The sequence below is a fragment of the Lissotriton vulgaris genome, chromosome 7 (assembly GCF_964263255.1).
Source record: "Lissotriton vulgaris chromosome 7, aLisVul1.2, whole genome shotgun sequence".
Lineage (NCBI taxonomy): Eukaryota > Metazoa > Chordata > Amphibia > Caudata > Salamandridae > Lissotriton > Lissotriton vulgaris.
This window is the reverse complement of record NC_141695.1, coordinates 1309453017-1309471892: the sequence shown is the minus strand read 5'-3', so window position 1 is coordinate 1309471892 and position 18876 is coordinate 1309453017.

Here is an 18876-nt window from a genome sequence, read left to right as displayed (position 1 = left end):
TCTACTACTCTGTACTACTCACTTTCCACTACTCACTCTCTACTACTTGCTATCTACTACTCTCTACTACTCACTCTACTACTCACTCTCTACTACTCACTCTGTACTAAACACTCTCTACTACTTGCTCTCTACTACTCGCTCTCTACTTTTCTCTACTACTCACTCTACTACTCACTCTCTACTACTCCCTACTACTCACTCTACTACTCATTCTCTACTACTATCTACTACTCACTCTCTACAACTCCAATATTCTCTACTACTCACTCTACTACTCAACTACTCCCTACTATTCTCTCTCTACTACTCACTCTCTACTACTCACTCTCTACTGCTCCCTACTACTCACTCTCTACTACTTTCTACTACTCACTCTCTACTACTGTCTCTCTACTACTGACTCTCTACTACTCACTCTCAACTGCTCACTCTCTACTACTCACTCTCTACTACTCTCTCTACTACACTCTACTACTCCTCACTCTCTACTACTCTCTACTACTCACTCTCTACAACTCACTCTCTACTACTCTACTACTCTCTACTACTCACTCCCTGCTACTCTCTCTACTACTCTCTACCACTCTTTCTCTACTACTCCCTCTCTACTACTCTCTACTACTCACTCTCTACTACCCACTCTCTAATACTCTCTACTACGCACTCTGTACTACTCACTCTCTACTACTCCACTACTCTCTACTACTCACTCCCTGCTACTCTCTCTACTACTCTCTACTACCCTCTACTACTCACTCTCTACTCTATTACTACTCTCTCTCTACTACTGACTCTCTACTACTCACTCTCTACTACTCACTCTCTACTACTCTCTACTACTCACTCTCTACTACTCTCTCTCTACTACTCACTTCAACTCACTCCACTACTCTTTCGCTACTACTCACTCTCTACTACTCACTACTACTCACTCTCTACTACTCGCTCTCTACTACTCTCTACTACTCACTCTCCACTACTCACACTCTACTACTCTACTACTCTCTAATACTCTCTCTACTACTCACTCTCTACTACTCTCTACTACTCACTCTGTACTAAACACTCTCTACTACTTGCTCTCTACTACTCGCTCTCTACTTTTCTCTACAACTCACTCTACTACTCACTCTCTACTACTCCCTACTACTCACTCTACTACTCATTCTCTACTATCTACTACTCACTCTCTACAACTCCAATATTCTCTACTACTCACTCTACTACTCAACTACTCCCTACTATATTCTCTCTACTACTCACTCTCTACTACTCACTCTCTACTGCTCCCTACTACTCACTCTCTACTACTTTCTACTACTCACTCTCTACTACTGTCTCTCTACTACTGACTCTCTACTACTCACTCTCAACTGCTCACTCTCTACTACTCACTCTCTACTACTCTCTCTACTACACTCTACTACTCTCTACTACTCACTCCCTGCTACTCTCTCTACTACTCTCTAATATTATCTACTACTCTCACTCTACTACTCCCCCTCTACTACTCTCTACTACTCACTCTCTACTACCCACTCTCTAATACTCTCTACTAATCACTCTGTACTACTCACTCTCTACTACTCTACTACTCTCTACTACTCACTCCCTGCTACTCTCTCTACTACTCTCTACTACCCTCTACTACTCACTCTCTACTCTATTACTACTCTCTCCCTACTACTGACTCTCTACTGCTCACTCTCTACTACTCACTCTCTACTACTCTCTACTACTCACTCTCTACTACTCTCTCTCTACTACTCACTTCAACTCACTCTACTACTCACTACTACTCACTCTCTACTACTCGCTCTCTACTACTCTCTACTACTCACTCTCCACTACTCACACTCTACTACTCTACTACTCTCTACTACTCACTCCCTGCTACTCTCTCTACTACTCTCTACTACTCTCTCTCTACTACTCCCTCTCTACTACTCTCTACTACTCACTCTCTACTACCCACTCTCTAATACTCTCTACTACTCACTCTGTACTACTTACTCTCTACTACTCTACTACTCTCTACTACTCACTCCCGGCTACTCTCTCTACTACTCTCTACTACCCTCTACTACTCACTCTCTACTCTATTACTACTCTCTCTCTACAACTGACTCTCTACTGCTCACTCTCTACTACTCACTCTCTACTACTCTCTACTACTCACTCTCTACTACTCTCTCTCTACTACTCACTTCAACTCACTCTACTGCTCTTTCGCTACTACTCACTCTCTACTACTCACTACTACTCACTCTCTACTACTCGCTCTCTACTACTCACTCTCCACTACTCACACTCTACTACTCTACTACTCTCTAATACTCTCTCTACTACTCACTCTCTACTACTCTCTCTACTACTCACTCTCTACTACTCTCTACTACTCACACTGTACTACACACTCTCTACTACTTGCTCTCTACTACTCGCTCTCTACTACTCACTCTACTACTCACTCTCAACTACTGCCTACTACTCACTCTACCACTCACTCTCTACTACTCTCTACTACTCACTCTCTACAACTCCACTACTCTCTACTACTCACTCGCCACTACTCACTCTCTACTACTCGCTTTCTACTACTCTCTACTACTCATTCTCTACTACTCACTCTCTACTACCCTACTACTCTCTACTACTCTCTTGACTACTCACTCTCTACTACTCTAATACTCTCTCTACTACTCACTCTCTACTACTCTCTACTACTCACTCAACTACTCTCTACTACTCTCTACCACTCACTCTCTACTACTCATTCTACTACTCTCTACTACTCTCTTGCTACTACTCACTCTCTACTACTCACTCTCTACTACTCACTCTCTACTACTCGCTCTCTACTACTCTGTACTACTCACTCTCCACTACTCACTCTCTACTACTTGCTATCTACTACTCTCTACTACTCACTCTAATACTCACTCTCTACTACTCTACTACTCTCTACTACTCTCTCTACTACTCACTCTCTACTACTCTCTCTACTGCTCACTATCTACTACTCACTCTGTACTAAACACTCTCTACTACTTGCTCTCTACTACTCGCTCTCTACTTTTCTCTACAACTCACTCTACTACTCACTCTCTACTACTCCCTACTACTCACTCTACAACTCATTCTCTACTACTATCTACTACTCACTCTCTACAACTCCAATATTCTCTACTACTCACTCTACTACTCAACTACTCCCTACTATTCTCTCTCTACTACTCACTCTCTACTACTCACTCTCTACAGCTCCCTACTACTCACTCTCTACTACTTTCTACTACTCACTTTCTACTACTGTCTCTCTACTACTGACTCTCTACTACTCACTCTCAACTGCTCACTCTCTACTACTCACTCTCTACTACTCTCTCTACTACACTCTACTACTCCTCACTCTCTACTACTCACTCTCTACAACTCACTCTCTACTACTCTACTACTCTCTACTACTCACTCCCTGCTACTCTCTCTACTACTCTCTAATACTCTCTACTACTCTCTCTCTACTACTCCCTTTCTACTACTCTCTACTACTCACTCTCTACTACCCACTCTCTAATACTCTCTACTACTCACTCTGTACTACTCACTCTCTACTACTCTACTACTCTCTACTACTCACTCCCTGCTACTCTCTCTACTACTCTCTACTACCCTCTACTACTCACTCTCTACTCTATTACTACTCTCTCTCTACTACTGACTCTCTACTGCTCACTCTCTACTACTCACTCTCTACTACTCTCTACTACTCACTCTCTACTACTCTCTCTCTACTACTCACTTCAACTCACTCTACTACTCACTACTACTCACTCTCTACTACTCGCTCTCTACTACTCTCTACTACTCACTCTCCACTACTCACACTCTACTACTCTACTACTCTCTAATACTCTCTCTACTACTCACTCTCTACTACTCTCTCTACTACTCACTCTCTACTACTCTCTACTACTCACACTGTACTACACACTCTCTACTACTTGCTCTCTACTACTCGCTCTTTACTACTCACTCTACTACTCACTCTCAACTACTGCCTACTACTCACTCTACCACTCACTCTCTACTACTCTCTACTACTCACTCTCTACAACTCCACTACTCTCTACTACTCACTCGCCACTACTCACTCTCTACTACTCGCTTTCTACTACTCTCTACTACTCATTCTCTACTACTCACTCTCTACTACTCTCTACTACTCACTCAACTACTCTCTACTACTCTCTACCACTCACTCTCTACTACTCATTCTACTACTCTCTACTACTCTCTTGCTACTACTCACTCTCTACTACTCACTCTCTCTTATACTCACTCTCTACTACTCGCTCTCTACTACTCTGTACTACTCACTCTCCACTACTCACTCTCTACTACTTGCTATCTACTACTCTCTACTACTCACTCTAATACTCACTCTCTACTACTCTACTACTCTCTACTACTCTCTCTACTACTCACTCTCTACTACTCTCTCTACTGCTCACTCTCTACTACTCACTCTGTACTAAACACTCTCTACTACTTGCTCTCTACTACGCGCTCTCTACTTTTCTCTACAACTCACTCTACTACTCACTCTCTACTACTCCCTACTACTCACTCTACTACTCATTCTCTACTACTATCTACTACTCACTCTCTACAACTCCAATATTCTCTACTACTCACTCTACTACTCAACTACTCCCTACTATTCTCTCTCTACTACTCACTCTCTACTACTCACTCTCTACTGCTCCCTACTACTCACTCTCTACTACTTTCTACTACTCACTCTCTACTACTGTCTCTCTACTACTGACTCTCTACTACTCACTCTCAACTTCTCACTCTCTACTACTCACTCTCTACTACTCTCTCTACTACACTCTACTACTCCTCACTCTCTACTACTCACTCTCTACAACTCACTCTCTACTACTCTACTACTCTCTACTACTCACTCCCTGCTACTCTCTCTACTACTCTCTAATACTCTCTACTACTCTCTCTCTACTACTCCCTCTCTACTACTCTCTACTACTCACTCTCTACTACCCACTCTCTAATACTCTCTACTACTCACTCTGTACTACTCACTCTCTACTACTCTACTACTCTCTACTACTCACTCCCTGCTACTCTCTCTACTACTCTCTACTACCCTCTACTACTCACTCTCTACTCTATTACTACTCTCTCTCTACTACTGACTCTCTACTGCTCACTCTCTACTACTCACTCTCTACTACTCTCTACTACTCACTCTCTACTACTCTCTCTTTATTACTCTTTACTACTCACTCTACTAATCACTCCCTACTACTCTCTACTACTTCCTCTCTGCTACTCACTTTCTACTACTCACTCTCTACTACTCACTCTCCACTTCTTGCTCTCTACTACTCACTCTACTACTCACTCTATACTACTCTCTACTACTTTCTACTACTCACTCTCTGCTATTCTCTCTACTACTCTCTACTACCCTCTACTACTCTCTACTACTCACTCTCTACTCTATTACTCATCCTCTACTCTCTACCACTCTACCTCTCTCTACCTCTCTCTCTACTACTCTCTACCTCTCTACCTCTACCTCTCTACCTCTACCTCTCTACCTCTACCTCTCTATCTCTACACCACTACCTCTACACCTCTACCTCTCTCTACATGCACACATATGCACATATATATGCATATACATGCATATGCAGTTATATATGTATGTGTATATATATATATATACATACATATATAAACATATATATAATCTGCACATCAATATAAATACATGATGCATGCCATATGTATATGTATATACATATACATATACATATATATTTTCATGAGTGATGTAATATGTGACATCATCAGCAGTGCATTGTGGGCGTGCAAGTTATAGTTAGCTGAGCTAACTATAACGGAGGAATTTCAAAGGTTTTGTATGAGAGAAATGTTCAGCTAACTATAACATGTGTGAAACCTATGTTTTTTTTAAATTAATTTGCAAGGTTTTTTAAATGCTAACTCATAACTATAACGTGTGTGAAACCTATGGTTTTTTCAGTGAATTTCAAAGGTTTTGTAAATGATAATTTATAAATGTATTAATTGTTATGTCTTTCTTTTTATACTAATTTCTTATATTTTTAATATAAATATTTATATGTACTTACTTTCTTAGATTAAATTTCATATTCTTTTTATAAAATAATAACAAAACTAAATTGCAAAGTAATTTTTGCATTAACTATTGCTTTACTTCGGTTGCAACTATAACACAGCAACAGCAATGCTCTGGGGCCCTATGCTCACAAAGCTGTATCAATCCTTACACCTGCTTTAAGCATGTGCAAGGTTTTGATGCAGCATAAGCTCAAAAGTGACTGAATGAAATTTTATACATTTCATTCAGTCACTTTTAGGAGGCGTTACTGCACCCCCTTCTGCACAGGAAAGCCTCTTCTGGCGCAGGACTTTACAATGTAATGCACCCTCCAGATGCGTCACATTGTTAATAGCACACACCATGGCACATCTTTTGAACCACCGCTGTGTCACAAAAGTGATGCAATGGCTGTGTAAAAGAGCCACAAGGGGATTGTAAATCCACCCCTAACACATACAAATTCACCCAGGCAGTTTCACCAGCAGCCCAAATTGAAGCATAGACTTCTAACATATTTATGCGCATATGTTACATTCAAGTGCTTCGGACATATTACAGCATACTATAGGTACACATCTTATAGATTTATGATGTAGCACTTCCTTATAGTTCTGCACTTTCACATTCTCCATACACTAGTAATATATTCATTCATTCATTTATGAACTACACATTCATTCTGACAAACTTTTACACACTAACATAGAAATATAGCTCTTTCTTTGACCAGTGAAGGTAGTTCTAAAAAGAACATTTTTTTTTTGTTTTGTATTTTTTTTGTGTTTTCTCCACAAATTCCAAGCGGGACAAAAGAATGAAAAAAAGAACAACTAATGTCGAGGACAGCAATGATCCTGCATCCTGCGTTTCATCAGGTCTGTAGACTGTTCCCCATAACACAAAAGTTTATCGCAATAAATGCAAAGAATTTTAACTGTAGCAAAGTCAAAATCAATATGTGGGTGTGGACTGCTTGCTGAAAATGCTGCTGCCGCAGTTGATGTGCTTGGAGTAGCAGCAGGTGGGTTCTCGTGCAATCTCCGTCTTTCAGCTTGAGCAAAGTTCTTGGGGTGCAAGTTCTTCACGTGTCGCACCATATTTGCTGTGCCAAAGGAGTATTTTTTACACGGATCACCCCTTGAAAGAGTTGTTTGGCAAATTTTACAGGTTACTTTTGGAGCATTAACCTTTTTTTGACCTTCTGGAAAAGTGAAAAACTTCCAAATTAGAGCTTCTTTCCTCTTCTTTGAAAGATCTTCAGAAATGAAATCTCCCTCTGAAGAACTGCTGGAAGATGACTCCATTGCTCTTATTATGGTGATCTTCCTTCTATTTGAGAAGATTCTCAGAAGAAATGCTTCTTCTTAGAAACTCAAAGTCGAATAATTATAATGGGACGGAACTTTCAACAGTCGCAATAGGAAGAGTTACGAACCAATCAAATCTCTACTTTTAAAGTCACATGGCTTTCCGTATGCTTATGATGTGCTTTCGCAGCTCTTTCAATACGAGTACGCATGATGTTCTACGTCGATTTGTGTAATTGTTTTTAAAAGTAATATATGATTATTACAAGTATTAAAAAAAATCATAGTTATCCCAAATGTCTGCCCTTAGTATGCACATTAAATACATACATGTTTTAAACCAAGTAGAAACATTGCACCCTTTCGCGTACAGAACGCCGTACATGACGTCACACCGAAGCTTTAATGGGACACGTAACGTCAAAGCATATTCGTACCGTATGCGCAGGTACACGCTGAGTATGATAAGCAGTACAAACTATGGTGCGATCACCCTCTCAGTGACAAATCAGAGCTCAGGGCGCGCTAAGGAGAATGATTAGAAGTGCCGACTCATTGCAGATCCGATTCTGGGCCTGCCTCTGCTTACATTATAACACCGCCCCATCTCTCTCTGTTGTTAATTGTTAGTGCACACACTCATACTTGCACATGCGCGGTGCACGCCCGCCCACACTACCCACATGCCACCACCTAGCACGCTTGCTATCTTTTTTTTTTTTTTTTCTTTTTTTTAACTTTATTTCGGTTTGTTAATGAACCATAAAAGTACATAACAGTTAAAAAAAAAACAATACATTTACAACTCATCCAATGCATTGTAGATCTCAATTAGCATATTTACAGTAATCGGTTGACGTGCGGTTATAATATGACATTAAAGACATAACAATAAGATACAAAAACTAAGAAATTTCCTTTAAAACAGATAAAAAACTGATTATTACTAGGACAGAGCCATCCACCCACATAAGCGGTTTACTACACATGGATCAGTCTTCGTCTAGTTAACCACATCGAGAACAAGAATTTGGAAATAGCAGTAACTATCAATGCATCAGTATCAGTTTTTAAAATTCTAAAATAGTCTATATAGTTCCTCAGTCCTAGGTTAACACATAACTGTATAATCCATTTTTTCCTGCTGGCAGAATAAGCAGGACAAAACAAAATTACATGGATTAGAGATTCATTCGGGTCATCACAACCTGGACAAGGACGAGCTAAACCCAATTTCCATTTATCAGAATAGGAATAGAGGGGTAATGTACCATATCTGAATTGTAGAAACAATTTTTTTGCTAAGACAGGTTTTATAGCATCTAACTCTTTCTCAAAACTGTAAACACTCTTAAAGTGCAAGAAACTGTCGGTGAGACTAGATGGCCTGGCTGTTCGAAAGACCTCTTCAAGGTTATGATGTTTTATAGACTCAGCCAGGGTTCTCTTTGAGATAGATTTGCATGTGTCCTCCGGGTTAGACCGGAGATTCTCCATGCCTATCTTGGACGCATGCCCCCTTATAAAAGATAACCACTTTATCCTCCCCACACCCGGGCGAGCCATGACTATTTTTAGTTCTTCTCTATAACACTCAAGCTCCGGAACACTCCACAATCTACGCCAGTAAAGAAGCGGGCGTGAGGCAATTACTTCTGCAATTGGCCTCAGATTTGTATCCAGCCTTAGTGGGACTAGGGGGGTGTTAGTGGGTAAGGAGAGCAGTTGTCTAAGGAATTTGTTCTCTGTTATACTAATCTCATTCGCTGGACAATGGCCCCAGAGTTCTGCCCCATAAAGGGTAGAAGATCTGGATTGTACCTTGTATATTTCCAGCGGTACACTGACCAGCTTGTGAACACAAGATTTCTGCACTTTAAGGATACCCCCCATGGACTGAGAGAGGGTCAGATTAGCCTTAGTCATTTGGGTTTCCCAACTCATTCTATCATTTAATGTCAGTCCTAGATAGGTAAAATGATTTACCCTTTCCAGGGCTCGTCCATCCATAGTTGGACAAGGGCAATTAGTTGTAATGCCATTAAACACCATGTACTTAGTTTTATCTATGTTTACTACCAGATTCCTGTCCCTACAGAATTTGGTAAATTGATCTAACACCCGCTGCATCCCCATAGGTGTTTTTGAGAGTAGCAGGGTGTCGTCTGCAAACATCAATGCAGGAAATTTACCACCAGCTAAATTAGGAGCATCACTGTTTTGGACACTAGTTAAGTCATCAACAAGGCCATTTAAAAAGAGGGAAAATAACGTAGGGGCCAGTACACATCCCTGCCTAACTCCCTTCTCAATGGGAAAATCTCTTGTTAGCTGGCCATTTTTGCCATAGCGAACTTTTGCATAGGTGCCGTCGTGGAGTCTTTTAAATTGGAGACATAGATAGGGTGGTACCCCCATTGTTGTTAATATGCTCCAAAGTTGATTTCTGTCCACCATATCAAATGCGGATTTTAAGTCCACAAATGTCAGGTAGAGGCTCCCCCCTTCCATCACCACATGCTTCCAGTAAAGAACCTGGAGCCGTAGTAGTTGGTCAATGGTCGAGGTTTTGGCACGGAACCCTGCTTGCAAGTGGGAGAGGATGTTATTCTCACTAATCCAATCTTGCAAGCGTTGCAAAAGCAGTTTGGCATAGATTTTTTGGGTAACGTCAATTAGACTAATTGGTCTATAATTTGACGGGGCCAGCGGAGAACCCTTTTTATAAATCGGAATTATTTCGGCCCCCAGCCATGTGCTAGGAAGCTCTTGGCCGCCAAGAATGGCATTAAATATGACGGTCAAGTAGGGAACCCAGATCTTCGGCTCATCTCTAAAAAGATCACCAGGGATCTTATCCAGCCCAGGGGCCTTATTACTTTTTAACCCTTGAACTGCAAGGGTCACTTCCGACATAGTAAAGGGAGGGGTGGGGCATTCTAGACTCAGTCTCAAAAGCGTTTTAGGGGACAGATTATGGGCGGGAGCGGTGTTAGAATAGAGATCACCAAAATATGCACACCAAGCTTCCTCGGCTATATTGGGATCAAGTTTTACCTTCCCTTCTGCTTTCCCTGTATGGACCAAGTTCCAAAAGGTTCGGGCGTCTTTCGTTATTAACGCTTGTTTGATAGCCTCCCATTTCTCTGCTTCCCATTCAGATTTTGCATGGGAAAGGAGATTCTTATAAAAATTCCTTGCGGCCAAAATATTAGCCCTATGACCTGATTTGATGGCAGAAACTAGGGTGGTCTTCGCTTTCCTGCAAGACTGATTGTACCAGGAATTTGTGGTACGTGCCTGTCCATTAATACATTTTATAGGTTTAGAAAAACTAGCTGCTAGGGTCAGCATCAGTTCTTTATGTATAGCTAGACATTTAACATCATTGTCAGGATTGGAAGCATTTTCATACAATAAATTTAGATGCTCAAACTGGGGAATTACGCTTTTATACAGTGATGCCAGGTTATCTGAGGACGACTTAATAGAAGACCATCGGATTTTTTTACCACCCTGTGTGATCCTAATCGCACCAGAGACCAAATCGGCCGCTTGTTGCTCCCCATCATAATTTGGGACATCCAATTCCGCAACCAATGGATAGTGATCGCTTTCAACGCGATCCGAGACGTGGAAACATCGAATCAAATGCCATACAGACATACTAACCAACAAATAATCTATTGTTGACGAGTGACCCATTCCATTATAGGTGCTTTTGCCGGGGCTATCCCCCGGAAAGCGGCCGTTGCAAGCTCTAAGTGAAAAGGTATATGTCAGTGAGGTGAGCTGCATGGCCATTGAAGTCCAGTTTTTAACTGGATAGATGTTTGGGTGTGGGATCTGGCAGGCGTCATCCTCGTCTACTGTTAGCTGTGGGACACCCATGAGTGGTTCAAAATGACAATTAAAATCCCCGCCCATTATCACCTTGGTATCAGTTGAGAAGCTATTTAGTAGGGCGGTTAAGGACTCTAGGACATGAGAAACTGTACCACCCAAAACCGGCCGTAGATAGATGTTAATAATCGCTATTTTGGGTGTGTTTCTACGGGTCAAAAGAATACACAAAATATCACAAGAATTGGTGATAATCCTTTTGACCAAGAACCCAAGATGAACAGCCACCCATATGGTCAATCCACCGGATGGTCTGCCCCTAGGGCCTTTGGTTGCGGGCTCAGCATAAGTTACAAAACCCAACCTATGCTGAATAGTCCTAGCCCATGTCTCTTGGAGTAAACAAATACCATGATTGTCCACATACTCACACCACTCCAGGTTCTCTAGTTTCACCACCAACCCCGCCACATTCCAAGATAACAATAACACATTTTCATTATTGGAACACAGTTGATCAGCTGGCTTGCCTGGAGGTATAACAGTTTCCACATTAGAATCACCCACTTCTAGACTCATCTGTTTCCTCGGGATCACATAGTTGTTTACAGTGCAATTATCATCATTTATACTAGAGGGAGAACCACCACATTGAGGAACTGTAAATGTGCAGCTCATCCTACTCTGTGCATTCTCTGTGCTTGCTATCATTTAGCCTGGAAACCAATACATTACCCAATGGCATGTCCCCCAGGGCCATGATTCTTGTGGACTGTGAAAACGCTACCAATGACGGCCCTGGGCTTGGTTTGGTCAGCCCCCGCGTTCCCATATAATGCGGGGACTGACGTGAGCACGCTCTCTTTTGCCTGCCTGTGCTGCGGTGACAGGCAGACTGCCAGACTCAGCAAAACTGCAGCCTTTCAAGACACAACAAAAGTCAACAGAAGCAAAGGTAAGAGAAGACGTCACAACATCAGCCTCCACTGTAAATTGTATATGCATAATGCTATATTTTTATCCTTTATATGGCTTTCCTACCCCTCAATGGTTTTAAATTGTACTTACATAATTGAAATATTTCTTTATAAGTCACAAGGTCCTATACACCTCTAATCTTAAAAATTGTGCGTGCATACATTTCTGTGTCGCATTTCTGTACTACGCCACGTGCTTAGGCCTCTATTATTATTAATTTTGCTTCCATGATAGTATTTTTTTTCAGCGTCACGAGGCCGTCCCAGGCCTCTATTAACTTATTGATCTTCTTTTGTTTTCTGGAGCTGCAACAGTCTTAACTATGGAATATTAAGAACCCACATTAAAATTCCCTTTTGATAGTAGTTACACAACTCAGTTTACGATGACTAATCAAAATGTCCTTTTGTTTCCTTCATGAAACATCGTTCAGAAGCAACCAAGGCCTATCGAGCAACAGCAATGGAATTCTCTGCAACTTATTGAATATACTTTGATGTGTAGAAGCAGACTTCAAGTCGAATGGTGAACTCCGGTGGCCGCACTCTTTATACAAGTAAGCACAAGTAAGCACAGCACCCTAGATCTACAAAGCCTTCATACCAATGCATTAGAAATAAGTCGCCATAACGGGCGTCAGTAACACAGTAGGCACTTCCATATAGACACCACTTGAACGTAGCACTATTACAACTGAAATATACCAGGTACACTGCACTCGTAAAACTGTAGTGTTAGCTTTATTTGTGAAACGAGAGAGGGCCATATTATCAAACATATTATCAACCCTGGGCGACAAAATTATCGCCACTTTATAGGCAGCAAACTGCCGCTAAAGTGACCATAATAGGTTTGATAATATGCTCTATTGAATTCCAATCGAAGCTCATGTTAGATATGAAGGACATCAGAAATGAGCTTCGATTGGAATTCCATAGAGCATATAATCAAACCCTTTATCGCCACTTTAGCTACACTTTCCTGCCGATAAAGTGGCAATACTTTTGTCGCCCAGGCTTCATATTATGGCCCAGAGTGCGTAGTATACAGCAGCTTCTCTGTAAAATCTATAACTACCTCCGAGCACTGACAACAGATAGGTTACAACAGTCTGACAAACAGATCCACAACCTTATTACGCCACTTTAGAGTCACTTTTAACATGGGCAAAGTGATGCAAGGAGCTAGTAAATGTACGTCTGACTTTTCAAGACAAAATCTCAACTCCAGACTGCGACACAGTTTTAATGTTGTTTTCTCTCTCTTTCTCTCTCTCTTGCAATGTGTGAGATCATTTCTATTTCTCTCTTAAACTTAGACACTGCAGTCTGCTTGGACTTGTAGAAGATCAGCCCAACTGAAGTTGTCAATCAAACTGGCTGCAGTGTTTGGCCGCAAGGTTTATGCAGTGGTAAGCACGGAGGCCTAGATCTACAAATCCTTCATAGGAATGCATTCGAAATAATGCAGCAGAACGGGCGTTAGTAACGCAGTAGGCACTTCCATATAGACACCACTTGAATGCGGCACTATAGCAAGTAAAATGTACCAGGTACACTCCACTCGTAAAACTGTAGTGTAACTTTTATTTATGAAAGGAGAGAGGGCGATATTATCAAGCCTTGGCAATAAAATTATCGCCACTTTATCGGCACCAAACTGCCGCTAAAGTGGCCATAATAGGTTTGATAATATGCTCTATGGAATTCCAATCGAAGCTCATGTTAGATGTGAAGGACATCTGACATAAGCTTCGATTGGAATTCCTTAGAACATATTATCAAACCCATTATCGCCACTTTAGCGACACTTTCCTGCCGATAAAGTGGCAATAATTTTGTCACCCAGGCTTGATATTACGGCCCAGAGTGCGTAGTGTACAGCAGTTTCTCTGTAAAATCTATAATTACCTCCGAGCAGTGACAACAGATAGGTTACAACAGTCTGACAAACAGATCCACAACCTTATTACACACTTTTGTGTCACTTTTAACATGGGTAAAGTGATGCAAGGAGCTAGTAAATGTACGTCTAACTTTTCAAGACAAAATATCAACTCCAGACTCGTTTTCTCTCTCTTTCTCTCTCTCTCACTCTCTGTGACATCATTTCTCTTTCTCTCTTAAACTTAGACACTGCTGTCTTCGATGTGTAGAAGAATTGTTCAGAAAAAGTTGTGACACCAACTGCCTGAAATGTTTACCCGCAAGGATTATACAACGGTAAGCACAGAGGCCTAGATCTACAAAGCCTTCATAGGAATGCATTAGAAATAAGTCGCCATAACGGCGTCAGTAACGCAATAGGCCCTTCCATATAGACACCACTTGAACGCAGCACTATAACAGAACTGGAATGTACGAGTCACACTGCACACGTAAAACCGTAGAGTAACCACAACTTGTAATGCTTCAGCTCATTTACTCACATCTACATAATTCTAAACTCTAATTTTCTTTTTTCTTTTGCAGATTACCAATCGAACACCTTTTGGAATCCATTTTACAATTTCTTTATAACATTGTTGAAATTATTTTGCCAGTTCTAATATAGTTATAATTGAGTTTCATTTATATTTATTGTTTAATAAAAGTTAATTAAAAAAAACGACATACTTCTTTTATTTTGTGGGGGAGGGGTAACACGGTCCACAATAAAAATAATGTTGAAATACTATAGTAAGATATTCAAGACTAGGATTGAAAACTACTGAGTTCTAACTAACTGATATAATAAATACAACGGTGAGAAACTACTAAAATGGCGGTGAACGGAGTACGTAATCAACGTTTGGCGCCTCGGCACTACCTTTCAAATAAATATATAAAAAATATGACTATTAATACTGTACAAAAGTACAGCACCGAATGACACACACGAACCGGGAAAAGAAAGCGACATATTTACTAACTGATATAAAGAAAGGTTTGCTTGTTGAACTTGAAGAAAAAGAAAACGTGAGCTTCGAAACGACGCTGAGCATGCAAAGATAGTACAACTGCTACACCAAAAAAAAGAAAAGCTTTACATACTATCATAGAAATGAAGGAGCATATTATCAACAAAAGGCAATACATTATCGCTGCTTTTATCGACAGGAAACTGCAGATAAAGCGGCGATAATGGGCATGATAATAGGTCCGTGTAACTTCCCATACCAGCCCAGGTTCTGGTGTCAACCTGGGCTCCAATGGTTATTGACAAGGGCATATTTTCAAGCCCATTATCACCGCTTTATCGGCAGTTTCCTGTCTATTAAAGCGGCGATAATGTATCGCCTTTTGTTGATAATATGGCCCATTGCTCTTTTTTTGACCAATAAACTTAAGGGCATATCATCAAGGACCACTGTTAAAATTATCGCCATTTTATTGGCAGGAAACTGCTGATACAATGACAATAATGAGCTTGATAATACGCCCCTCTTATTTCCCATAGAAGCCCATGTTAACACCACAACATAGCCTTCCATGGGAATTTACAAGGACGTATTATCAAGCCCACCCTCCCAACATTAACAAAAAACCATAGGCCCTTGTAAATTCCCATAGCAGCCCAGGTTCTGATCCTAACCTAGGATGCTATGGTTATTCACAAGTACATATTATCAAGCCCACTATCGGCGCTTTATCGGCAGTTACCTACCAAAAAAAGCGCTGATAATGTATCGCCTTTTGTTGATATTATGGCCCATTGCTTTTTTTTTTTACCAGTAAACTTAGGTGCATATTATCAAGGACCGGTGTTAAAATTATTGCCCTTTTATTGGCAGGAAACTGCCGATAAAACGGCGATAATGATCTTGATAATACGGCCTTGTTATTTCACATAGAAGCCCATGTTAACACCAGAACATAGGCTTCTATGGGAATTAACAAGGACGTATTATCAAGCCCACCCTCCCAACATTAATAAAAAACTCCAGACAATGCAGATACCCGGAGCTGGAAGGTCATTTTACATATCACTGCCCCACAAATGTGGCGTTCCCCGCAACGTGTACGGGGAGAGAGAGAGGGAGAGCTCAAAACATTTTTTTTTTTAAAAAGACCCGAGGGGTGCCGCTCACCGAGACTGCGGGGAGTAGGACCGTAACCCCCCGCATACTTCAAAACAAAACCAGAGGAGTGCCGTTCCCCAGTCCTCGGGCACCTTACAAGCCCCCATTATGCAGAAAAATTGCCCCCGTAATTTGCCCCCCCCCCGGGACCTAATGAATAAAACGGACTTCTACTTTTTTTTTCACCTTTTCCACCGCGTACAAGTACTGCACGAGTACCCTGACATTTTTTATTTAAAAATAAAAATAAAATTGAGCCTAAAGATCCATGTACCACCCCCTGACCAAGACTATAGGCTCAGAATGTTTCTACCCTGCCCCCTTTCCTTATTTCTCAACTTTGTTTTACTGTTTTCTTGTGACTCTGCTCTCCCGACAAACAACATGGCTGCCAACACTTCCTGGTTCGGAGTATTGACAGCCAATCAGCATACAGCTCCTGCTCGTAATTGTAGGTATTTACATACGCGTACGCCGTGATTTTTCTTTAAAAATAAAAATAAAAATAGAGCCTAAACATCCATGTACGACCCCCTGAGCAAGCCTACAGGGTCAGAATGTCTCTAGCCTACCCCCTTCTCTTATTTCTCAACTTTGTTTTACTGTTTTCTTGTGACTCGGTCTAGCGAGGCACAAGATGGCCGCCAACACTTCCTGGTTTCAAGTGTTGACAGACAGTTCACAGCCAATCAGCATGCAGCTCGTGCTCGTAATTGAACAGATTTCCGTACGCGTGCTGAACTCCGTCTCTAGATATTGCTATGATTTTACTTGCAATTTTCTCAGAAACTACTAAACGGATTTACACCATTTAACAAAAAGCACAATATGCGGACAGAACTCTACCTCTCTGCCAAATTTCATGTAATTCCGTTCAGCCGTTCGAGATGTAGCCCTGGCTAAAGGTCCCTATGGAAAATTGCATGGGGAAAACACGTTTTGAGACCCCCTTTTTTCTCGGCCCCCACTTGAAAAAATCACCCCCAACTTTCAGAGAAGGAGCGGAACCGAGCAGGCCATTTTCTTCGTCCACCGGCGCCAAAGTTATTCCAAATAGAATGTTGTGGATTTCCTATGGAAACTAGGTCCTAACTATAACTACCTACTGGCGACCGCCAGTAGGTAATATATTCATATATGCATATATACATATATTACCTACTGGCGGTCGCCAGTAGGTAGTTATAGTTAGGATTATTTTCAATGCAAAATCTCAAAATTCTATTGTGAATAACTTTGGCGCCGGTTGACGAATCTGCCTGAAAATTTTCCCAAATTTGCCTCGCGATTCGTCAAGCGGGGGCCGAGATAAAAGGGGGGTCCCAAAACGTGTTTTCCCCATGTTAATTTCCATAGGGCCGTCGACCTCACTTTTAGCCCGAACGGCTGAATGGATTCCACCAAACTTGGCAAAATTGTAGGGACCGGTACCCCGATGTGCCTTTGCTATGTCTCAAGAAATGTGCTCCAGTGGTTTTTACGAAAATTAACTTTGAAAAAATATATATTGGGCTACATTGGGCTATATATATGTTAGAGCCCAAATGTAGCCCAATGTAGCCCAATGTAGCCCAAAGATGGCCACCAGAGACAAAAAAAAAACAAATGTAGCCCAAATATCAGCCAGATGTAGCCCAACTATAGCCCAATGACAGAATGTCCCAGAGTGTTCTAAAGAACAACTAGAGCGCTAACAGTCTTGCTTATGACAAAAGTATGGCACACCTGAAGACATCTTGATTGGAATAAAGTGTTAACACTTAAAACATTTAATTTGCAAACGAACAAAATGAGGGGGTTCATTTTGCAATAGAAATTATGATTAGTGCTGAAGAAAGAAAAATTAGGGCACATTTTGAGTGACTTCTCAAATCCTCTTATATTTCATTAAAACAATTCTGCTATGCAGTCTCCCAAGATGGCCACCAGAGACAAAAGAGCCCAAATGTAGCCCAAATATCAGCCAGATGTAGCCCAACTATAGCCCAATGACAGAATGTCCCAGAGTATTCTAAAGAACAACTAGAACGCTAACAGTCTTACTTATGACAAAACTATGGCACACCTGAAGTCATCTTGATTGGAATAAAGTGGTAACACTTAATACATTTAATTTGAAAAGGAACAAAATGAGGGGTTTCATTTTGCCATAGAAATTTTATATATATATATATTCACTGAAAAAAACATAGGTTATAGACCATATATAGGTAGTAATTAGCATTTACAAAACCTTATTCCGCGCACCCGGTAGCTTTCCGGAAAGCGTAACAAGGGAAAAACCAAGGGAAATAGTAAAATAATATTTTAGAGTGCATTGAGGTAGGGTAGCTCTGAATAGAGCTGTTGTGTTGTGTGGGTGATGTAAGTACCAACATGTAAGTACCAATGAAGAGTCTAAAATTCAATGTACACCGTCTCCTCTGTAGATATTTTGTATGTTCTAATATGGGTTATTTAAATGTAAATGTGTGGAAAAGCACTTCATGCTTTAAAGCAATTGT